At 45.2% G+C, this 25,257-nt stretch overlaps 1 long non-coding RNA gene across 1 annotated transcript; it reads left to right on the plus strand.

The window, feature by feature from the left end:
- Positions 1 to 16,280: 16,280 nt before the first annotated feature.
- Positions 16,281 to 22,694, plus strand: LOC122224934. The gene is made up of 3 exons (XR_006205037.1): positions 16,281 to 19,697; positions 21,079 to 21,304; positions 21,642 to 22,694. It is a non-coding gene; the product is annotated as an uncharacterized LOC122224934 (long non-coding RNA).
- Positions 22,695 to 25,257: the final 2,563 nt, after the last annotated feature.

Below are 25,257 nucleotides of genomic sequence, written 5' to 3' on the forward strand. Positions count from 1 at the left end.
CAACTGCCTTGAGGTCACCCTTCCTGACACTTTATAAAGAATACACTCAATTCCCAGACAGCCATGATGGACTGCAGTTCATGATTACCACTAAAAGATTTCACCCAAGAGAAGTGCAGGGACAGCCTCTGCCAGGCTCAGTGGCTCTTGGCTCCTGCCGTCCTTACCCCACACCCTTGTCCTCAATGCAGCATTTCCCAGCCTGTGTTGGCCTCAGCACAGATTCACATGGCCCCTCTCTACCCTCAGCACGTCTTGGAGAGAGGTCTTGGCCCCGTGGCTCCTAGGCTCTGGACACATGGTCATTCACTGGTTGTAAGAGGTGGCCTGACCAGCACCCAAATGCTCAAAAGGTGGGAAGAGAAAGTTTTCCTGTTGGTCCAGGAAAGCATGGTAAATGGAGAAGAGATTTAAAAAGATCACTTGGGCTTAGGGCTTTGTTTTCTTTTTGTTTCTGAGCAGTGGAATTCTTTTTCCCAAGGAATTCTTGAATGGGACTCCAATTTATAAAATGGTTTTTCAAAAGGGAGGGGGGGAGCTGCGCTGATAGAAGCAGGAGCCCTGGGGGCGGAGCCAGCCACCTCACCAGATACGCACTCACTAGGGCCCTCTGCCCAGCGGCTTCCGGGCTTCTTGGAACACTTTGTGTTCCAGTCATTTAGTCCACGCCCTCAGGATAGTGGATGATACAGGAGTATGGGAGCATGGACTTTAGAGTCAAACTCCTCTGATTTGAGTCTGGCTAACCTGCTTATTAGGTGTGTGATTCAGGACAGGTTATTTCAATTTTCTGAGCCGCAGTCATCATCTGTAAAATGGGGATTGTAAGTACAGAATTACAGTGAGGGTTAAAACAGAAAAAATATCTCAGGTACTGAGTACTGTGCTCAGCATTTAGCACATTCTCAACAAACAGGTATTATTGTTGTTGTCAAACATTTGGATTTTTAAAGACAGGCAAGAAATTTGGATTTTTATTTATTTATTTATTTATTTATTAAAAAAAAAATTTTTTTAACGTTTATTTATTTTTGAGACAGAGACAGAGCATGAACAGGGGAGGGTCAGAGAGAGAGGGAGACACAGAATCTGAAACAGGCTCCAGGCTCTGAGCTGTCAGCACAGAGCCCGACGCGGGGCTCGAACTCACGGACCGCGAGATCATGACCTGAACTGAAGTTGGACGCTTAACCGACTGAGCCACCCAGGCGACCCAAGAAATTTGGATTTTTAGAAACAGGCAAGAAATTTGGATTTTTTTTGTGAGACTCTCCTAATTTTTTAATGTAGGCAAGTAATTAATTTTTTTTTTAAAGGTTTTATGAGCTAAATAAGATGCCCTCTAGCAGTCACTTTGGGGCCACTGGAGTAAATAGTTAATACACCATTATACATGGTACGTACTGTGTGGGATTAAGCACATGTGAGGATGGGGTTCAGATGAGGCTGAATTGTCCTAGAGGGGGAGGGGCAGGAGGCTGAGCAGCCAGGAGGGAGGAAGTGGCCCAGAGCTGTGAGTGGGTCTATGGGCAGGGGATCGTGGGTTGCGGTGGTTGGTAGAGGTTGGACCCTGTTGTCCTACTGTGGGGTAGATGGGTGTTTCCGGGGGTGGTGGGAACATTCTCTTCCCTGGCCTGCCAAGATGGGACCAGGATTCACAAAGGAAAGGCTGACCCCAGCACTTCCGGGCTGCACTCAACTCAGGAGTTTCCACATGGACCCAGCCTCTATTTGAAATATTGATGCTTTGGTCATCATGGAATTTTTTTTTTTTTTTTTTTTTTTTGCATTAACTTTGAGCTTTTAAAATGCCGCGTTAAAATATACGTATGTCAGTCACTGAGTTTCTGGGTGTCCCCTCACATTTTGTGCCCAAGTCTAGCACGTCACTCCCTTCACCCTAGTCCTTGCCCGAAATCCCAGACCAGTCGTGGATTAGGGGATTGTCCATGCGGCAGGCTGGCTGTCTGAGGCCAGTGCTTGGAGCAGGTGGACTCTGGGGAATGCAGACTGATTCTGATTGTAGCCAAAGCAAACTGTCTCTAGGAAACAAAGCTACTGGAGGAGAGGAGAGGAGGAGCGACACATTCCACAGGCAAACAGGAACTGTGTCCAGAAGATTTATTCTTTTGGATTCTTGGCACTTCTTTCTCCAGTTCTTTGGTAAGGAAATGCACGGCCTGATTTCCAGGGGATCAACTGTGACTCTCGCCTCCCCGAACTTGCAAACAGCCTTCCCCTTTGTTCCATTATGAAAGGTACAGAGATTCCATTCAGAGGAGCTCAGATGTTCAAGGAGAAAACTATTTCCCCTGAAGCATCTCTCCTTGGAGACTTCCATGAAATCCCAGCTCTGGGTCTGGAACTGCCTGTGGGGCCCAGCCCTGCGGCTTCTAGGTCAGGGCCAGATCTCGGGTCACTGAGTCCGTCTGGGAAGCCACAGGTCTGCGAGCTGTGGCTTAGTGCAGGCGGAGCCACTAGGGGAGCTGTCTCTTCTGTGGGGCATGTGGCGGCTGGAACCTGCATCCATTCCCAGAAATCCCACCTGCCTTTGAACTGAAGGACAAGGCCTGGAAGTTTGACGGAATCAGTAGGAGTTCTAGATGAGTTCAGCTGTTTCAGACATAGGAAAAAAAGAGACCGTGAGATTGAACTTCATATCTTCCACCCAAATGAAGAAATCAAACTTTCCAGATAGGATCAAAGCCCCCTTAAACAACTTAAATGTCCACCTTTGGGAGAAAGGATATTATAAATGCAGGCATGTTCTAGAATATTCTACAGCAGGTAAAACAAATGAATCAGAGCTACATGTGTCATCACAGATAAATCTTAAGTACATCGTTGAGCTTGATTCTTTCTCCAGATGTTTCCTGGGAAACTGGAACTGACTTGCTCTGTGAGGGCTCTCAGCTCAGAATGGGACCCGATTGTCCCCACCTGCTTCTCTTCCTTCTTCCTTTCCTGTATTCCACCCTCCCCACCCCCAGATTCTCTTCTCTTGCCTCCTCCAATCTTGGGTTATATTCTTCCTGCCTCTCCTGTGTCTCTCCTCCTTTCCTCTTATTTTTTTAAGTTGTTATTTATTTATTTTGAGAGAGACAGAGCATGAGCAGGGGAGGGGCAGAGAGAGGGAGAGAGAGAATCCCAAGCAGCCTGCAAGAGGCTGGGGACACACACACACGGAGCCTGACTCAGGGCTCCAACTCATGAAACGGTGAGATCGTGACCTGAGCCAGAATCGAGAGTCTGACGCTTAACCGACTGAGTAGCCTAGGCACCCCTCCTTTTCTCTGATCTTAATGGGAGAGGCCTGGGGTAGGGGTGTGGGAATGCAGGGAGGTGTGTGTGTGTGTGTGTGTGTGTGTGTGTGTGTGTAAGTGGTTAACATGTAGCTCGTACCAGACTATATTAGGTGCCATGCACACATTACTTCATGGTCATTCCATTATTATCCCCATTTTAAGACTGAGAAGACTGAGACACAGAGAAGTTGGAAAATGGGCCAAAGCTCTGCAAGCGTGACCAGCTGAACTGAGACTTGACTTCGGGTCAGAATCTAGACTCTAGCTCCTCCCACCTCCCACCACGCAGCCAAGGGGCACAGCCTTTGCCTCCCTCCTGCTTTTTCTCTCCTTCCCTCGCCAAAAACGTCCCATATTGCCCACTACTACAAGTACCAGTATTATTGTTATACTTTCTGTTACACATTTCAAGAATACCATAGGTTAGGGTTTACCAAATGCTTTCGTGAACAAGATTTTATTTGGTCCTAACAACCCCTGTGAGGAAAGTGTGGCCGATATTAAGACCGCTTTGTAAGTGAGAACCAGAACTCTGAGAGGCTGGGGACACACTGCAGGCCATGTAGCCATGGGCTGATATTCTGTCCCTGACTCTGAGTCCCGGCTTCTGGTTACTCTGCTTCACCGAGACCCTCTAAAGCTGAGACCACTTGAAGTCAAGTGCTGTTCACTGGAGACACATGGTGCTTGTGAAACCAAATCCTGTCTTTAAATTTTGATGTGCTGTCCATCATGGATTTTTTTGGCATTCATCTTGGGGTTTTTAAATATTGCATCAAAATCCTATTGCTATTATTTATGTGATTGCTGGGGTTATTTGGTGCCCTTAAATTTAGCCCTGGGGGTGATACCTTACTGTCCTCAGCCTAGTCCCAGCCCTGTCTTTACCTCGTTCCAGAATTACCCTGTGTTTTTAATGAAGCAAGCATGTGCCAGCTGGTTTTATAACAGTGCCACATGGCTGCCTTTTCTGACCCGTCTCCCCAGGTCCCCTTCTGGGAAGCCTGTCTGATCAGAATGATTCCATAGAAGTCGGTGAGTACCTTTGGTTGGTGCAGGGACAATGATGCCTCAGAAAGAGGAGGCCTGCTTTCTTCCACGGGGCCCTTGCTGTTAGTGGATGCTCAGTGCTTTGAGCTAGTTAGAATAATAAAGTCGTTTTCTGGGAAGGGACTATTTGGGAATAAACTTCCATGGGTTCCTCCTCCTGTACCCACCAGCCCCCACTCCCGGCTGTCAGCCTTTAGGGAAACAGAAGGAACAGCTTGATCAGGGTTTTTCCTAGAAAAGCCCTTCGATGGGCCCATTATGGAAAACCGAGCTGTTTTTTGTTTTCTTTGATTAATCACGCTGTCCTATTTCCCAAAGCGAATGTGGCCTTGGGTCTTCCAATGAGTACAGCCGCAAAGGAAGGGCCCAGGCTCCCTGGAGCGTGATAAGGATACCAAGACAGGGGGAGGTGGGGCGGGACACGTGTAGTCCTGTCCTTAAGGACTCAGCTCTTTGAGGAAGCTCAGGTTACCCATTTCCTTTGTGTTTTTTCTGCCAGTGCAAAAGGAGAAACATTAGCCTTTAAAGATTTCTTTATAGTTCCTTGAAAGCTGGTGGGATGAAGTCAGCCAGAGAATTATATAACAGCAAAACTCATTTAAAGCAACAGTATCTTTCTATAGGGCTGTGGCATTTCATTGATCAGTCTTGGTCACTAATTATGAAGAAAAAGATGCTAATTTTGTGAAGAAAAAAAATAGAGGGGCACCGGTCACACACTCCCGCTTCCTTACCTTCTATTCTCTCACTGGAGGGATGCAATTCCTAGGGTGTTGATTAAAAAAAAAAAAATCCTCTTCCAAGGAGGACAAAAGGAAATCATGTTCATTAACCTCAGGCAGCCACAGCATACCTAATCTTGTTTGAATTCAGAAGAAAAATAAGGAAAGAAAAAAGCTTTCTAAAGCACTCGTTTGTTGTAATTTAAGAGTCTTGGGAATTTTTTAAATATTCAGCTATTTTTCTCCTTTCAGAGGAAGCCAGGCCCTTTGAGGTAGGGAAAGACTCAAGCATCAGATATTCTGCTGCTACGCTCATTTATGTGACACCTTTTACCTCAGAGTGCAATACCAGATGTTACCTCAACTGATCTCCACACTCCTCGCGTTTGTCCTTCTCTCCCTACCCATTTTACAGACAAGGAAACTGAGGCCAAAGCATTCTGTGACTTGCCAGGCATCACACAGCTCAGCTGGAGACCAAATTGTGAGATCTCGTCTCTGTCTTCACCGGCATCACCCGGCAGAGAGTCCCCATCTCCTTTCCCCTACACCTGCCTTCCAGCGGACATGGGACAATCAATGTCTGGAGGTATTTTTGGTTGTCACAACTGGGGGAGGGGCGGCACAGGAGGAAGTGCTACTGGCAGCTGGTGGATGGAGGCCAAGCGCGCTGCTAAACATCCTAGGATGCACGGAAGGCTCCAGTAAGTCAGTATCCCGCCCCAAATGTCGATAGTGCCGAGGCCGAGAAGCCCCGGTCCGCTCCCTGCTCCGCATCAGAGGGAAATTCCAACGCCTGCGAGTTGCCTAGGTCTCCTCTGCCCAGCGACGAGCTTGGCCTCTCCCCTGCGACTGCTACAAGAGTTAAAGGCGCTGTCGAGCGTGCCCTTTGGCGGTGGCCAAGTGTCCCCTGCAGGGTTTACTGCGGGACACGCAGTGCATCAGCCGGAGCTGATGTGTTCTATAATTTATAGTCACAGGGCGTCTGTCTTCATTTAGCAGCAAGCCCGCTGGCAGCCGCCCTGCCCTGCCGGGGAGGAGGCGAGCTCCGCGGAGGCCCGCCCCCCGCCCCCCCCCCCCCCCCCCCCCCCCCCCCCCCCCCCCCCCCCCCCCCCCGCCAGCCACCAGCCCAGCCCGTGGTATTTGGGGACGGCAGTGGCTCAGGGGCACCTGGGAATAGGCCGGCGGAGATGGCGCTGAGCACGCGGTCTCCCCTTCCGACCCATCCGTCAGCGGCAGCCCCTGCCAGAAGATGGCCTATTGAACATTTCCAGGAATAGCGCTGCCAAGCCTGTCAACTGCTTTCTTGGAAATTCACTCAGTAAGGATGGCGGGCCTCCAGCAGGGAGAGCAGAAAGCCCGGCCTGGAGCGCGGCGCTCAGAAATGGCAGCGCCTGGCTGCAGGCCTGGTCCTCGCCCCGGGGCAGGGGAGCTGCGCGCGCTCTCTGGGCCGCGGGGCCCAGCAGCTTCCGCAGTCATCTGGAAACGTTCTCAGCGCTCAGCGGAGGTGGTCACGCCTTGCGGAAGGCCCGGGGCCCTGCCAACCTCCTGCAAGTCCGTGACCTTCCCATGCCTGCTGTGTTTGTTCAGACAGCGGCAGGCGGCGAGGCCATCGGGCTGGGAGGGGAGGCAGTCCTTGTCCGAAGCGACCGCCCTCCACTTCATCTGGGGAGCCTCGGCCAGCGCTCCTCCGGTCAGCCTCGCTCCCAAAATAGGGCCAAAGGAGCATCGGGAAGGGGCAGGATTTTCTGCCCGCCCCTCCCAGCACTGTTCCCCGGGCACTCCGAAGATGTGGTAAATAAGAGGCAAAGATGTGACATTGAAAGAAAAATCTTGTAATTCACTCTCCTTCCCCTCCCTCGCTGCAGAAGTGACCTTTTCCCTTACAGAGGCCAGACGTTCCTGTTGAAGTTTCACCACTGCCATTGAGCCAGGCCTCACAGGGGAAGCCTCTAGTGGTGGTTGTGGTGATAGGAAGGAGGGGGACCCCGCCTAGGGGCTCTCCATCACCTGCGATGCCAGGAATTGCTAAGGGGCTGCCTCTGGTTACCTGGTCTGCTCTATTAGATGTGTAACATCCGGACAGGGGAATAGGTCTTTCCATTATCTCCAGTGGGGAGCGGAAGAGAGCGACCAAATGTTCTACCTTTCTGTGACTATTCAGACACACGCTCGGGCTGTGTCCCTGTGGGACGTTAATGGTTACAACAATAGCTGACATTTACTGAGTGTCTACTCTGGGCCAGGTGGATGGGAGTGGGGGTACCTTATATACATTATCCCAACTGACCCACTATGTTGTATGTGTATGTGTGTGTGTGTGTATATTGTATGTGTATATATATAGATAATATATGTGTGTGTGTATATATATATATATATATATATATATATATATATATAAAATGTGTGTGTGTGTGTGTATATATATATATATATATATATTTTTTTTTTTTTTTACTATTTCCCTTATTTACGAGAAATCATGACCCCAAAAAGTTAAGTTGTCATCTCAAAGGCAATCGATTAGTCAGTGCTGGGGCTGAGATTTGCCTCAAGTGTGCCTGACTCCCAGCTCACCATTCATCCCTGCAGTTGGACTGCAGGGTCCAAATCCCAGCTCCATTACTCACTAGCTGTGTGGCCTGGGGCAAGTGACTTAATCTCTCTGTGCATCTGTTTCACTCTCTGTAAAATAGGGATAAAATAGGACCTATCTCCCTGAGTTGCTGTGAGGGTTTAAGGAGTTGGTACATGTCAAGCGCTTCGAACCCCGTACTTCACTTCCCTGACTGCACCCGATCCTTCAAGAATTCTCTGAATTAGCTAATGTTATCACCCTTATTTACATATGAGGAAACTGAGGCCCAGGGGGGCTAATTAACCTGTTCAAGGCAAGTGGGAGAGCTGAGAGTCAAATTCTGACGGGCTAATTTCCTAGCCTACCGTGGCAGAGTCTACCTCCAATCTTTATACTTCTATGCAATCATTCTGCTGTTTCTGTGTTTTGCAACTGGGGCATTGTGCGGGCACCATTTTTGCATACTTATACTCGTGAACAAGGTACAGGATCTTCCTTACAGCCACCAAATACTTATCCTTCATAATAGAAGACTCGTTTTTTTTTTCTGAATTTGCTCTCTGTCACTGTGGATAGTGACACTGGTAGTGAGGCTCAGCAGGCTGGGCGAGGCTATGCTGCAGTAACAATACGCCCAGAAATCTCCATGATAAAGCAGCAAAGGTTTATTTCTCCCGTACAGAAAGTCGAGGGATATTTTCCTCCAGGCATTGACTTTGGGGTGCCACACAAGGCTTCCGTGGTGACAGCCAACTGAGAAGGAAGGAGTGGAGGAAGCACTCCCATTGACTACCATGGTCTGGCGTTGACACACGCCTCTTGTATTCACGGTCCACTGGGCGGAAGAGTCACGTGGCCTCAACCACGGCAAGCGAAGAAGTGAGGGGGAGCACATGGATGCCCCCTGCCAGAGCCCTAGTGGTCTAGGACCAAACCCAGCTTGTAGCCCCAAGTTAAGGACAACTGTTAGCAACTTTGTTAAACAGGCCATGAGAACCCTTTTCTTATTAATTATCGTTGTGTGTTTATTTGAATTGAAACCTCTTTATTTGTTCATGCAGTAAATGTTTACTGAGTGTTCCCTTTCTGCCAGGCACTTTTAGGCTCTGGGAATACATCAGTAAATGAAACAGAACAAAACCATTACCTTCATGGAATTACCATTCCAGTAGGAAATGGGGGAAGGTAGATAATTAACCCGGAGACTAAGAAAGCAATATAATAAGTATTGGTATGTGTGACAGAGAAAGATGAAACAGGGAAGAGGTATCAGGGTGTGAGTGTGTGTGTATTGAGGGGGAGCTTTTGTTTATTTTTATTTATTTTTTTAAGTTTCTTTCTTTTGAGAGAGAGTGAGCAGGGGAGGGGCAGGGAGAGAGAGGGAGAGACAGAGAACCCCAAGCAGCCTCCGTGCTGTCAGTACAGAGCCAGACACAGGACTCGAACTCTCAGTCTGTGAGATCATGACCTGAGCCGAAGTCAAGAGCCAGATGCTCAACCAACTGAGCCACCCAGGCACCAAGGGGGGCATTTTTAAATAGGATGGTAGGGAGGACCTTCCTGAGAAGGTGATCTTCTAGCAGATATCCGAAGAATGCAAGGCAGCTCTGGGGTAAAAGCATTCTGGGAAGAGGAAGTAACTGGTGCAAAGGCCCTGAGGCAGGACAGTACCTGGCACACCAGAGGATGTCAGTGTGGCTGAGGCAGAGAGTGGTAGAAGACAAGATCAGGAAGGGGGTGGGGGTGGGACCTACAGAGCCTTGAGGGCCTTGTGACCTGTGTAAGGACTTGGCTTTAAAACCTCCATCACCTCCTTATTGCCTTCAGGACTGGGTCCTGCCTCCTCCCACACCTCCCAATGCCCACGCTGTACTCTTGTCAGTGGTTCTAAAACTGGGGTGGCATCAGGATCCCCTGGGGGTTAAAACCAGAGTGCTGTGGTTCACCCTCAGAGTTTCTGTGCGGGGGCTTGCGAGTCTGCAATGCTAACAGGATCCCAGATTACAGTGATCCTGATGGTACAGGGGCCACACTCTGAGAACTGCACCTGCTCTGGGACAAGTAGCTCCCTCTCACTTCTGGGCCTTCCCACTTCCTCAGGAAAGCTTGCCCACGTTCCTGGACAGCGCCGACTGCATGATCCGTAAGGCCCAGTGCAAAATGAAAGTACAGGCCCCTTGTTCCCAAAGTAGGTAAGAAAGGAGAGTTAAAGGCAAGTTATAAAGTTTTCCTTTGAAGATATTTTATTATTTATAAAACGTAGTAAGAATGGTAATGACATATGAATAACAGTATAAATTTTTTAATGGCCCAAACATGTTTTGATGTCATCATTTTATTTTATATAAGACAATAAATAGTATGGATTGATATGATATCAAGATTTTTCTGGCTTACTTTCATACATATTCATTCATTAGGTCATAAGCATTTTTACTTTTACCAACTTCAATTTCAGTTCACGCAATTGGAAATTATATTAGTAGCCATCAGTAAATGCAAGGTTACAAAAACATTTTGATAAATTTAATTTTGACAGTTGAAATCTACTATGACTGGGGAAGGTAAGCATATTTTATAGTCTGTGACAACACTGGGATACATTTTCCATAAATTTTTTTGAACTATGAATTTTCGTACATCAGAGGTAATGATTCCTATGGAACTTTTTTTCCAAAAAGAGTTAACTCTTCATACAAATCACTTGTATGTTCTGAGTTGAATATGTGAATTTATATTATTTATAAGCAAAAAATAAATACAACTTACATAGTATTTATCTTATGGAAATCATGTTAATTCTATGATTTTTTAAACAATTTTAATGTTTATTATTTATTTTTGAGAGAGAGAGAGAGAGGGTGCAAGCAAGGGAGAGGCAGAGAGAGAGAGGGGACACAGAATCCAAAACAGGCTCCAGGCTCTGAGCTGTCAGCACAGAGCCCCACATGGGGCTCAAACTCACCAACCACGAGATCATGACCTGAGCCAAAGTTGGACACTTAACCAACTGAGCCACCCAGGTGCCCCTAATTCTATGGTTTTTTGATATACAAATTTAATATTTTAATGTTAATATTTCCTCTGACAATTCCTGCAATTTTTGGAGGTCATACAAGAACCAAAAGCAGCTTCATGATTTTTACATAAATTCAAAATGCCTCCTTATGCATTTGATCACTGTATCCTCAAATACAAGGAAAATTAATTTTTAAATTATCTTCCTTGTTATTGTTGGTTTATCTAAAACTGTGTGAAGATACTGTTCTATTCTGTTGAATAGGACAGTCTGTAACAGTTTTTTTAAAAAATCCGCATCTAAGCCCATGGGTATTTGGTTTGCAATGTCGCACCAATTTTGAAACCTAGAAATTCTAAAATCTTTGAAGAATTTTAACAACTCCTTGATATCCTTTATTGCAATGTCAGTGCAAACATCTGTTTTGTAATAGTTTGTTGACAGACTTTACTAGCTGAGCCCCAGCAGTTCCCGTCCTGGTGCTCGGAGTAGCCAGTTAATATTTGCAGGTGCTCTGGGGACGGGCTCTGGCGACAGACAGGCAAGCCGGTCTTCTAGGGTGCTTCCCAGCGCTGCCTTTCAAGGGAACCCCTCTCCTCTCCCACGGCTTCCACTGCTGCCCCGTACCCCCACCCACTGCACCTGCTGCTGCTGAAGTTGACATCGGTCTAAAGCCCAGGTCCCAGGCGGGGCCGCCCCTCAGAACGCTGCGGGCCTCCGACAGCCCCAAGTGTGCGCATGCTCACCGGACGGCCAGGCCAGCTTCTCGCTCTGCACCGGGCCATGCGTGTGGGCTTGAGCCTGCCGCTGCGTTCACCAGCACCTGGCACAGCGCCTCTTTGTGCATGCATGCTCCATTGTCCCTGCTGACTTCCCAAATTCAAAAATAAAGTTATCAAGAATTTCAAGACTGCTGCGACAGAGCATTAAACCAAGGACGGGGTCCCTTCTGAGTGGGCCCTGTGTGACTGCACAGGCCGCACACCCTTGGAGCTGGTCCTGCTCTGGGACCAAGTGACCTACACTAGTTTTGCCCACGGAGCATATAGTACTATATTCTTTAACAACGTAGCATCTGAAATGATTTAATGTCTGTCTTCCCCCACTAGCCGGGGGTCAGCAAACTCCGGCCCGCTGGTCAAATCCAGCCCGCTGCCTGTTTTTGAAATGCACTTTTACTGCAGCACGAGGGCACTCGTTTGTTTACCTATTGTCCATGGCTGCTTTCCTATGCTGGAGTAATGCCACGAGGGGTGTTTGGCCCACAAAGCTAAAACATTTGCCCTCCGGTCCGCTATAGAATTTTGTGGATACAGGATTTGTAAAATTCCTGAAGGCAGGAATCATGTCTGCCTAGAGTGCTGTATAGAGAATGATCAGTCAACATTTGTTGAAGAGAAAATACTAAAGAAAATGAATACATGAAGAGCCTCCTACTTTCCAAACGTAGTTTATCCTTAAGATATCACGTAAATTTGACGATACATTTTTTTTTTGTTTTTATATAAAAATTATGTTTAAAATTTCTTCCCATACGGTGAGCTTGGCTCTCCAGGGAAATGTCAGGTGTTTGTTTTGTGGCTTGGCATATCCCTTGATCCACCGCTACGTACCTCAGCCTGGAGAAACACAGGCACTGAATATCATTCATCATTTAATAAATATTTATTGAGCAAAGCACAGGGTAAAGGTGTCACGACAAGAGTGACACTAATTCACACTTGAGTCTTCCCGGTAAACCTATAGAGCCTATGGACCAAAAGAGAAAAGACTAGCAGATGTATGTTATACACAAATGCAAATATGTAACTACATGGTAAAAAGTGTTAAGGGCAGATGGAAATTTCTAGATCAAATGCTTTGGGCTCTCAGAGTCAGAACACATTCCTTTTTTGCTGTGAAATCAGGAGCGGCTACTTGCCAGTCAATTTGTTTGGTCTCAGATCCAACCCCTGTCCTGTGCTTTGCTCTGCAGCACAAGGAGCTGACTCCTGCAAACTCCATTTCCCTGGCCGCCCTGCCGACTGGCTGCAGCTAGAGTCAGCAAGTGGGAGGCCACAGAGAAGGACCAGAGGGCTGGGGGAAGGGAGAAGCCAGGCTACTTCTCACCTCCCTCTGAGCCTCTTTTCTACCTGTACAATGGAAAAACCAATAGTATGTTTTCACGTTTTTTTTTTAAATTTTTTATGAGAATTAAATGAGATAAGGCATGCAAAATGTTTATCCCAGTACCTGGTGTGTATAACAAGCCTTTGAAGAACAGAGCTGTTATTGCTTTCAACCTTGCTTAGGTAAGTGGGAAAGAGTGCCGTGATCAGTTAGTGACGCCTGCTAAGAGTGAGGTGGGGGAAGTGGTGCCATGTGAGAGGAGGGGTTACCAACCCTGAGATTTAGGAGCTGTATTGTGGAGATAGACTTGATAGGGGCTGGCAAACGGACGGATAGACTCTTGTAAGGTGTTGGGAGAAACCTGAGAATTGGGACCGTGATACCAAAAGTAGGCATAGACGACGCATGAGAAAGAATAGGTCCGGGGGACAAGATTATGGATCCGTTTTTAGACCAGAGTGTTGAGCTCTTTCCACTTGGAAATACGCGCGCGCGTGCACACACACACACACACACACACACACACACACAAACCAAAAACCAATGATAAACTTGAGGATACCTCAGGAAATGTGGCTTTTTGACAGATAGACTTAACTTGCAGTGAGTTAGCGAAGAAGACCATCTCAGCAGCTACACATTCGGGCCTCATGGAGAATTGGAAAACGATTCAGGAAACCATAGCAACTCCAGCTACTGGAGTGCGGTCTCCTCTGAAGAAGAGAAACCACTGTTCTGTACGTAGCAATTCTCCCTTGCTCAAGACACCCTCTGTTTCTGCTTCTCTCTCTTCCCAGCTTCCCTCTCCCTGCCTGTCTCTGTGGCTATATTCACTGTGTGTTGACCCCGGGCCACCTCATGGTTTCCTCTTCAGGTCTGGTCCTTATCAGATGCCTTTGACTCAGCACGGAAGTTGTGGCAGGCACGGCGGCCTCCCAGTGCCTCCCAGTGTGAAGAGCCACGTTTCTCAGAAGGAGCTGTGTCACTGGCTTCATGGCCAGTCTGGTGTGGACACGGGTGAGTGACTTGGAGATGGCCCTGAGATCTCGGTGAGGCTGAAAAGTAAGATTGGGTCATGGTGGAGGGAGCCCTGAGGATACTTAGTCACTTCTGATGTTCTACGTCTCCTAGGAAGTTGATCATTCCAGATCAAAATCTGTCTAAGGTTTAGGACAAAGATATCAGAAATTACTTAAGAAAAAGACAGTCATCTTAACGGAACTCAGGGAGTTAGACAACATATATCGAAGGGATCTTCTTGCTGCCCTATAGTCACTTGACTGATTTCTCAGAGGAAAAACTTAGAAATTGGTTTGGAAGGGTGGGTGTGGTGAGGTTAGGGTTTTCTCACTGCCTTGAGAGCTCAGGAAAATAAACAAAACAACCCAACCCTCTGTGATTCTTCCCAGAACTCTTCACATCCAAGACATCCATCTTCACGTTGGAACATGAGGGACCCAGAGCCTACAGCACACATATTCCAAGTTGACACAAGCTCACTTACATGAGTGGCTTTAAAAACAAAGTGAGGAAGGAAAAAAAGAGCAGAGAAAGAGAAGGCACAAAAACTAAGAGAAAAAAAAAAAAACCCTGAATGTTTTGAAAATCTATCCTTGTTGGAGACAGATGGAGCTGTGAGGGGCCGGGTGGCTGCCTGCTCTTAAAATCCCAGGTGTGGACGAACAGGATAGCTCTGCAGACATCCCCGAGAGGCGGTATATGTGGTTTTCTTTTAATCCTTAAGAGAGAAGTGCCCCAACATGCACCGTCTTTTCCTAAAACAACTTAAATTAGAAAGAATAAATGCCACAGACTATTGAAGAAGTGGAAAATTTTACGTGGAAGAAAAATTAGCCGGTATCCTTGCCTCTAACCATACCCCCTTATTATATAAGTACTTTTACCATCCTTATTCACAGGCATATGTAATTTTTATGTAATTGTCATCAGAAGCGTTGGGGCTCACCTAACAGAACTTCTGGGTCTGGAGCTGACGCTAGCATTTGGCACCTATGTGATGCCAGCTACTTAAACTCTCTGGGCCTCAGTTTTCTCATCTGAGCAGTAGGGATGATAATCCTACTTGAGGATTAGATGAGACTTTCCAGAGGGCCTGGTTCAATGCCTGGCACAGTCCCAGTCCATTGTAACTGCCATGACTGTTCGTCATTAAAATACGGCAGCTCTGTAATCGCAGGTTAGCTGGGGCAGGGGGGTTAGCAGGTTGTGAAGTCTGTGTTTGCCACCCCATTTTTTCTCTTTTCCCCGCAATGCTGTGATCCCCAGTCTCCTTCCTCAAGCTGCCCCAGCCTCTGCCCAATCCAAGATGAAAGAAGTAACACACGTCGGTAGGTGAGCACCCAATGTGTGCTGGAAGGACCCGTGCTAAGACTTGGGAAAACAAAGCAACAAAGCCAGCTGATCCCACAGAGAAGTTGCTGGGCTCGGGTGCTATGCCAAGTGCTCCATGGGCATCAGCTGAACCAGCACCCTACAAGGTGGCCGCCATGGTTTTCATCCAGTTGAAGAATCAGTTTCTCAGCAAGGTTACTGTTAGGGGCTGAGGTTTGTGTCCCCAGAATTCATATGCTGAGGCCCTAACCCCCAGCACCTCAGCCTTTGACTATATTTGTAGATAGGGCCTTTAGAGAGGTGATTATGTTGAAATGAGGCTATTAGGGTGGGCTCTGATCCAATCTGGATGGTGAACTGATAAGAGGAAATTTGGCTCAGGGATGTGCACACATGAGGAAAGGCCATGTGAGGACACAGTAAGGAGGTGGCCACCTGCAAGCTAAGGAGAGAGGCCTCGGAGGAAACCAAACCTGCTGACAGCTTGATCTTGGACTTCGAGCCTCCAGAACTGTGAGAAAAATCAGTATCTGTTGCTTAAGACACCCAGTCTGTAATATTTTGCTATGACAGCTCTAACAGACTAATATAGTTACATAACTTCTAAAAGCTTAGGGGGTATTCAGCCTTAAAAAGGAAGGAAATTCCACCACACGCTACAACACAGATGTACCTTGAGGACATTACGCTCAGTGAAATAAGCCAGTCGTAAAAGGACGAATACCCTGTTTCCACTCAGATGTGGTCCCTAGAGTAATCAAATTCATAGAGACAGAAAAGAAAAAAAAGGTAGTTGTCAGGGGCTGGGGGAGGGAAGAATGGGGAGTTATTGTTTAATGGGTATAGAGTTTCAGTTTTGCAAGATGAAAAAAGTTCTGGAGATTGGCAGTGGTGATGGCCGCCAGCAATGTGAATGTACTCAATGCCACTGAATTATACACTGAAAACTGGTTAAAATGGTAAATTTTATGACACATATATTTTACCCAATAAAAACTTAATTTAAAAAAAAGCCTGGTGGGGGGCTCCCACCCTGCCTAAAGTTCAGTCTCCCTGAGATCTTGGCTAATTGCTGTTGGAGGGATGAAGGAAGGGAGTAGGAGGAAGAGGGGGGGTGGGGTAGGGGAGACAGGACTCTGAGATGCAGAAGGCTGGCTTACTTTGGCTGCCCTCTCAGAAATGCACCGGCATGCCCAGATGAAAACTGTCCTGGCCCCACCTGCTCTCAAATGCCAGAATCATAACGCATGCCCAGCACCTCTGCCTTTGTCAATAGTGATGATAGAGGAGAACATGATTTCCAAATGTGAGGCTGAATTCCCTGAGGTTTGTTTTTTTTTTTTTTCTTTTTACCTCTTTTTGTTTCCCAACGTCTCCTGGGCCTGCTCTTTGTCACACACAGAAAGAGAACACATGCTCAGTAGTGGTCAAAGCATTTTTCACATTCTTCCACAGCAACAACAAATCAGAACAGCCTTTCCTTATAGTGTGGGTTTCCCACCAAACCTAAGACCTGAGGAGTTGGGGTGCCTGGTATCTGCCCACTGGTTTGGATTGGCTGGATCAATATGGCCCTAACTAGGGAACCCATTGGCATTGCACCCATGGACTCTGAGAAAGGCATATGATCAAGGTTGTCTCTCTCTCTCTCTCTGTCTCTGTACTCTACCTTGACCCCGCAGTGTGGACCCTCAAGGTTTGCCGTGTACTTCATGCAGGACCTGTGAGTAATAAACCTCTATTCCAATTTCTCTTGTGGCTTACCATCTGGCACCCTGTGCTACACTTAACATATGTTCATTTAACAAAGTCATAGCACACGGGCAGACCCAAACTGAGGGACACCCTATAAGTGACTTTGACATCTTCAGAAAATTTCAGGGGTCATGAAGGACCAAGAAAGGACTAAGAAACTATTCCAGACTGAAGGAGACAAGACACAACCAACTGTAACTTGGTTCTGGACTGGTTTGTTTTGCCATAAAGGACATGACTGGGACACTTGGTGCAACTCAAATCCCCATTTGAGGGTCAGATTGTAGTGGTATATCAATGTTTATTTCCTAACTTTGATGGTTGAACTGGGTTACACAGGACAATGTCCTTGATTGAAGGAATTACCTACTCATTCAGGGGCGATGTGCCATCAGATTGGCAATTTTCTACCAAATTTTTAGGAGAAAGATAATTTTTTGTACTGCTGTCCAAAACTTCTACGAGTTTGTTTCAGAAGGAAAAGAGAAAGGAAGTAGTGTTGAGTTTGGTTGGGAGGGAGGTCAGGGTCACTGAACTTGTTTTTCAGGTGGTTTTAAGCACAAGCCTGAGAATTTCAAGTTCAAAAAAGCTGGAACTTGAATCATCGCTTTGAGAGCTCCTATAGGGATCTTGGTGGAAATGGGATGGAGGGATATCAGATGAACAAGTTTGTACAAAATCTTGCTACTCAGGTAAAAGGACTGGCAATGATTCAGTATATAAGCTTTTAGGTGTTTGTTTGTGTGTGTGTGTGTGTGTGTGTGTGTGTGTGTGTGTGTGTGTGTAGAAGCTTCTTTTATATGCAAATCCCATCGTACAAACTGGTTATGACCTCACCAACTTAACAACATCCTTCTACAACATCATTTTTAAAGGTCAACTAGTATATATCCCATTGCATGTGAACTTTAATTTAGTTTACTAATTGCTACTGGGGTTGGATTTGACATTTCTTGCTCCGTGCCTTAGATTTTTGGCTCATACTGTGCCTTAATGTGAAAGAGGAAAAAAAGAAACAACTTGCCAGGTTCTTTCTGGGAGGACTTGTGTTGTTTCCCACTTTCCCACAAACAGAATTGGGCTGTGAGAAGGAAGTTTCCGAGAGTGTTTAAGATCCTACCCCTAAACAGATGAGCTGGGTTCAAATACTGACTCTCCTCTCACCACCTGTGTGAGGTTCGCTGGTTCGCCATTAACCATTAGCTAACATCTCTGTGCTTCAGTTTCCTCATCTGCAAGATGGGGGTGAAGTGAATAGTATCCATCTCACAGGGTTATTGAAGGATTCATAAGCTGTGAGTAGCTTGTACATGGTAAGCACCCATTGGCGTTGGCCATTGTTAATACTATGAATAGACTTAAGCGACAACTTCTGAGGTCTGCAGAAAGCTAGAAAGACATCAAGTTGGGCAATCTCCTCCCCAGAAAAGGAAATAGTCCTGTGTTGGTGGCAAGAAGTAATTATGATGGAAAAAACATTTTCCAAGGTCTGGAGCTGACGTGTACTCCTTGTGACATTTTAATCTCTGAGTAATACATTCCATTGCCTGCAGAGCTGTGATTTTTCAGTTTATTGCTTTTTCCTCTTCTCTCCTCAAACCTGGATTCCTCTTCCTCTCGGCTCCAGCCTGTCTCCAGCAACCATGGACTGTTTCTGGACAGTCCCCATTCTGGAGCCAGCTTCTTTACTCAACACAGGCAAGGAAGCCTGAAGCCCCAGAGTGGCACACTGCCCTCCTTGGGGAAAGAGGCCCAACTGTGCACTCCATCTGTCACGTCACCTTTCATGCTGGTGACAACTGTGGAGGGTAGATATATCACTGAGACAATCTCCATTCTAGGGTTGTGCAGAGGGGATTCACGCGTGGGGCTTTGGAGTTAGTGAGCCCCGCTCTGGTTTTGTCACTGTGACACCTTGAGCAAGTTCCTTAACTTCTCTGAGGCTTAGTTTCCTTATCTCTAAAACAAAGGGGATGAAAAGGATGCTGGGCTTAGAAGGATTGAATTAAATTACATATATAAAACAAGTATACGGCATAGCACCTAGAGCATAGAACATACTCACTAAATGGATTACTACTGTTGTTTTATTTAGAGTTGAAAACACGGAGCCTCAGGGTAGTCATATTTATTATTGTATTTTGCAAATGAGGAAGCCCCGCCACACCTTAGTGCTTTTCCCACTGCACATAGTGGCTCGCCCCTCTGGCCAAGACTACCATTCCCCTGCCTTTTATGTTAGTAGAAATTTTAGATGGGCATAAGGGCTCCATTTCCCAGCATTCCATGTGGCCAGATGTGGTCACGTGACTAGTTTGGCAAGTAAAATGTGTCTGGAAGTGACATGAAGCTTCCTGGTTAGGTGAACACAAGGGAGGGGTTTGCTTTTCCTCACCCCTTTCTCTCTTGAAATGATTACATGAACTTTTACATAAGAAGGATATAACCTGTGTTGTTTAAGCCATTGTATTTTGGATCTTTTTGTTACAGCAGCCAAATCTGCATAGAGAGGGGGCAGCAGAGTTAAGAGTAATAGGACCTTGGCTAGGAGTCCAGAGACCTAGGTGTCCTAGCCATACTTCTCATTTGTCACATGACCAAAATATTCATTCACTTGCTCATCTTACAACCTTTAGGCGGCAACTGCACTTGACAACAGCAATACAGAGATAAATAGGACATAGACCAGAAACAACCAAATCCACCTGCAGCCTTGATGATGTTATGCATGTCAATCCTTGAGAGGAACATATTCTCCTATAGAGGATACAGATTCAGTTCCAGAGGCAGCCCGGGGCTCTCAGGTAATTTCTCCATGGGTCCCAAACCTTCTCAGGGTTCTCAAGTGGGTTCCAAATCTGTTAACATAGTTATAAAAATGCTCAAAACTTTCATAGGTACTTAGACACTTAATAGTTGCAAGTCCTTGGCAAGATATTGAACCTCAGGTCCAGTGGTTCAACGTCAAATGAAAGTAATGGCACATAAAGGATTAAATGAGAAAACACGGGTAAAATACTTACCACAACATCTGACATTTGGGAGACAATAAGTGATGATGAAGGTGGAGGCTTGATTCTTGGCTGCTCTGGAAAGTGGGCTGTGGTATGAGCTGGCCAAGGAAGGCCCTCTGAAGAGTGGTCATTGCCATTGCTCTGCCCACCATAGACGCCATGAGGGCTTAAATGAAGTTGTGTTTGTTGAAACACTTTTCCAAAAGGGTGATGTGGCAAGTGGGGCAAAGTCTTTGTCAACGTTCAAACCTACAGCATTTCATGCTACCTGCCTTGGTCCTCCAACTGTTTTCCTTGTCCTTGCCAAGATCCCATCTGATGATGCCTGCTGCACTGCAATACTTTGGTGTTACTTCTGAGAATTTATGTTATTGACTGATTATCATCCTGTCCCTACATTCATGGGGATCTGTCTATATACATATACAATTAATCAGAATTCAGGAAAAGGAAAAGTTTCAATCTAATCATGACAATATATGGCCTCTCTACATTTGGATATTCATAACAAGTGACCAATTTTTGAGTTCTAGAATGCTGACTTTCAATACAAGATATCTTGTACCATATATATATATATATATATATATATATATATATATATATATATCTTATGAAGTAATGATTATTATCCTGATTTTATAGGTGATGATACTGTGATTCAGAATGATCAGGTAACTTTTCCCAGAGGCAAGGTCTACATAGAGGCAGGTCTACCATGACCTAAAGCTAATAAAGCTTAAGCTCAAGCCTCTCACTTACATAAGCCTCTTACAAGACCTGCTATTGATTTTGAATTCATGCATTTGTATTATTTTTCTTAAAGAGCTCCCCAGATTATACAAACTTTAGGCCCTACAAAATCTAGACCTATCCCTACAGAGTTACACAGATGGTAAATATTGGAGCCAGAATTTGAACAGAAATCATTTCAACTGAGTTTATAGTCACTGTAATAGTTCATTATAGCTTGTTAAATAGTGCCATTGACATATAAGTTTGTGCCAATAGGCCAATATTGGTCTATAAGGTTGGGATTGGAATGTCCCAGTGATATGCCCAAATGATATGGTGGGTAAATTTTATAAGGTCAATTTATTGGTATCAGCACTTCCTAGTACTGTCCAAGACACTACACTGTGATAATGACCATAGTATCTTGGTTTTACAGGGCATATTCCTTCTGACATGCAGTGATTACATCCATTTTTCTTATGGGGCAGAATCATCATTCCATCTTCTAATTCCTAGTTGAGCCAAGGAAGCAAACACTTTAACAAGAGAACCAAAGCAGAGGATGAGGGGGACTGGTCATGAGCACATATGAGACACCTCTGGGAATTCCCAGATATGACTCAGTGACATGCTGAAGGTACAGAGCAGCTTGCCTTTAAAATGTGAGTAATTCTTGGGGTGCCTAGGTGGCTCAGTTGGTTAAGCGCTGGCTTTGGCTCAGGTAATGATCTCACACTCTGTGATTTCGAGCCCTGCATCAGGCTCTGTGCTGACAGCTTGGAGCCTGAAGCCTGTTTCACATTCTTAATCACCCTCTCTCTCTGTCTCTCTCTGCTCCTCCCCTGCTTGTGATCTGTTTTTTTCTCTCAAAAATACAGTAAACATTTAAATTTTTAATTAATTAGTTAATTAATTAATTAAAAATGTGAGTAATTCTTCACTTGACTCCACTCTTTCTGCAGCCTGAAAACTTCTAATTGATCTCCTTCCTTCCCTCAGATCTTCCAGCCTCAGATTCCTTCATTCCTCTCCTCTGAACAGTCACCATCTTTCAGACTGAGGATCAGCATGGCAGAGGGATGTGGAAAAGGGGAGATGGTCACTCTCATCCAAAGGCACAGGAATGGGAAGATGGGGAAAGGGTGCATGTGGCCACCTTTTGCCTCCTGTTATAACTCAGGTCATTGTTGACAATTGAACTGAATGCTAATATTGCAACATTAATCCTCCTCTTTAGGATGGTTAACCAGAGAACTGTGGGATTCTCCCTCTCTCTCATCTACTGTCACAGGGTCTATCCTGCCTAACAATCTCCCTGCATGGCTTAAATCACCTCCAGAGCTTCACTCACTGAAGAAAAACAAACACACCTTGAAGTTTCTGATTTCCCCTAATTTAACCCCGGGAAAAGTGCCATCTCCGCACCTTCACTATCAAGATTTTTCCTGTCTTATCAGTAAAATGCCATACAAGAACAGTAAAAACTGTGCCTCACATTCAAAACAAATCACTTGGTCTTAAGATATGGAGATGATGTTTTTCTAATCCCTTGAGAGTAGAGATAAGACTAATTCTGATTTTCCAGGAAAGCAGGGTGAAAGTTGGCTAAGGAGATGGGCAGAGAACAACCTAAAGTATTCAAGTCCTGTGCCAACTACTCTAAGCTTGACAAGGGCATGTGGAGAAAAGGCAGACATGCTTGACGTGGTCCACATGAGGGGGTCACACAGGTGAGGGGTCCACCTGTGGGGGTCCACAGGTGAGGGCATTCAGAGGAGGCAACAGCCCTCCCCCCGTCCAAGAGACCCATGGTGATCCACCAATGGGGGCACTGTTGTTCTGCCCTCAGAATCTGAGACAGAGCTCTTATATAATATGCCAGTGCCCAGAACAGCTTCCAGGGGTGGATTTCTGCCTATTTTGAGAAGAAGGCTTTGAAATTCTGAACATTCTACACTATAGATAGACCAACAATCTTTTCCCCCCACCTCTTTAACGGTCAAAATTTTATCAGTTAATGCGTATACAGAGGGAAAAATTAAGATGAGTTTATAATAAAAAGAAATAGTCTCTTGCCCTATTTCTCCCTACCTGGTCCTTTTTGTCCAGAAACCATTTCTCCTTTTAAATTTTAAAGTTTTACTTATTTATTTATTTAGTTTTATTGTGGTGGTTATTGCTAATTTGCTATATTGCCCTTTCATGATTTATCAGCTTTACACATTTTACATTGACTTCTTATTAAGATGTGAGAGTTTTGCTCACTGGATCCCTTCTCTAATCCTATGACCCTTTATATATTCACATTACTATTTTCAGTTCCAGCTTTTGTAATTTAAAACACTACAACTGAATTTCTATTTATCTTATCATATCTTATCAGCTGAAGCCAATTCTTCCTAATTCATGCAAAAATTGGATTGAGGGTTAATGAGGAGGACAGACACCCATAGAATCAAAGAGGCTGAAGAGTGAAGCTTCAGCAAAGTAACGATTAGGGGTTGTTCTGGGAATCTAGGGTTGTTTTGAGAATTGATGCACTGTCTCTTTAAGGCACCACCCAATGTGAATTAATGGCCATTCTTAATTTACCAGGAAGAGAAAGTCTGAATGGCTTATACTGGGCCACATGCCCACCCAAACGTGTGGATTGACATTCTCATTAAGACTGCATGTGTTGGTTGAGGAGGAGAAATGACCCAAAGGAAAATTGAGGTGGTATTTTAGAAGATGGGGGTAAGGATGCTGGGTACTACACTCCTAGATTTGTAAGATATTATTAGTACATGGTCACCCTTTCCTTCCCATAACCTCTCCTCCCTTCCTACATCTCTCATCTGAATTGGCAGCTTTACACTAACAAGAGTCATTATATTTATAGTCTTTGCTGAGCATGCTCTTCGTTGGTTTTAAAAATTAAAAATCATTAAACAAACTTTACAGTATTATCTTTCTGGAGGAAGAGTAATGTGCTATGATAACAATCATGTAATAGTTTTTAAATTTTTCCTGGAATTTCTAATTGACTTAATTTTTAAATTTTCTGCCTCTTTCATATGCTTATGTTCCTAAAATGTCTCCAGCATAGTAGCTACTTTTTAGACTATTCTTCCCCAGAGACCTTCTCTTGGCACTCTCCATTTACCTCCTCTGATTTAGACTGATTGTCTCCTGGGACTGATAATTAGCTGGTTTTTCCTTCCCTCCCATTCTCCTCTAAATTGGACACACCATCCCCTGGATCTTATGACTTCCTCTTTCTAGATTTAGTTCCTCACATCTTCTCTAGTAACTCCCAAGTGAACAGTGGATAGGAGATAAACTTTCTGCATATAAAAAAAATCTATTCTGCCATTATTATTTAATGACATTTTTTCTGGGCTAGAATTCAAGTCAAAGACCATTTTCTTTCAGCATGTGGTGTTGTTGTACCCGTCTGTTTCTTTCTTGGCCATTTTTAGATGACTTCTTTCTCTCTCTGAAATTTTAGGATATTTTCTTTATCTTTGGTGCTCTGAAATTTCTTGGAGATGTGTCCAGGAGGGGATCCTTTAAAATGCACACCGTTCAGTGGAAAAACTCTTATCCTTCATCTTGGGAAATACATTGGTATTATTTCTTTCTCTCCCTTTTCTCTGTGTTCTCTTTTTGGATCTCCAATGGGTCAGATGTTGGATTTTCTGCACTGATCCTTCATGGTGCTTGTATTTTTTTCCTCTCAGATTTTAAGGAACTCATACCAAGTGGAGGAGACAGTGGTGCTAGAAAGCATGGTGCATATAGTTGGATGGCTCACTCAACACGTTCTAGCTTGCCTTTCTCTGCTACGCAGACTGGAAAACTGAAACTTAACATTTCATAGACCACTTGTAGCTGGAGTTCAGGCATGTGGCCTGCGTTCTTCCAATGACATGTTCTAGTACAAGTGGCAGCAGAAATGATCAACATGAGGAGGCAGCCTTATACATGGAGGTTGAATATTCTGATGAGATGAGGGTAGAGGTGTCCAGTTCTGAGGTGGCTGTAGCCAGCCATGCCTGTCTCCTCAGGACACTTTGGGTGATTAGTGCTAAGGATCAGAAGCAGTAGCTGCCATGACTTCCCCAAGCAGCTAGTGTGATCAGGTTCTTCCCTGGCTATTATTTCTGGTTAGGTAGTATTGAGACCTGGTTCTTGATCTCTCCTCCAAATTCTGTGAGTCCATCTGCCCACCCCCCCAATATCCTTTAACAAATCTCTTTCTGCTTGAACCAGCCAGAGTGGGTTTTGTTGTTTGCATATAGAAACCTTGACACGGAGGTATGTACAGGAGACTGTGGCAGAAGACACAAAGCGGACTTCCCCTACATGAAATGAAAGGAATGATTTCACAGCATGAATGGCAACTGAGCAGAAAATTTTAGGATGAGTAGAAGTTTACTGAATGGACAAAGGTAGAAAGAGATCTCAGACAGAGGCACAAAACTGAAGGAGCTCATACATATTCACTTCCCCATTTATTCATTCATTAAATATTCATGAATACACACTATGTTTCAGGGACTGAGCTAGATTCTAAGTGTACAACGGTGAGTAAGAAGATAACCATGATTCCTGCCCAGAGTATGTTTGTATA

This window comes from Panthera leo, chromosome B4 (genome assembly GCF_018350215.1).
Source record: "Panthera leo isolate Ple1 chromosome B4, P.leo_Ple1_pat1.1, whole genome shotgun sequence".
In the NCBI taxonomy this organism is placed as follows: Eukaryota; Metazoa; Chordata; class Mammalia; order Carnivora; family Felidae; genus Panthera; species Panthera leo.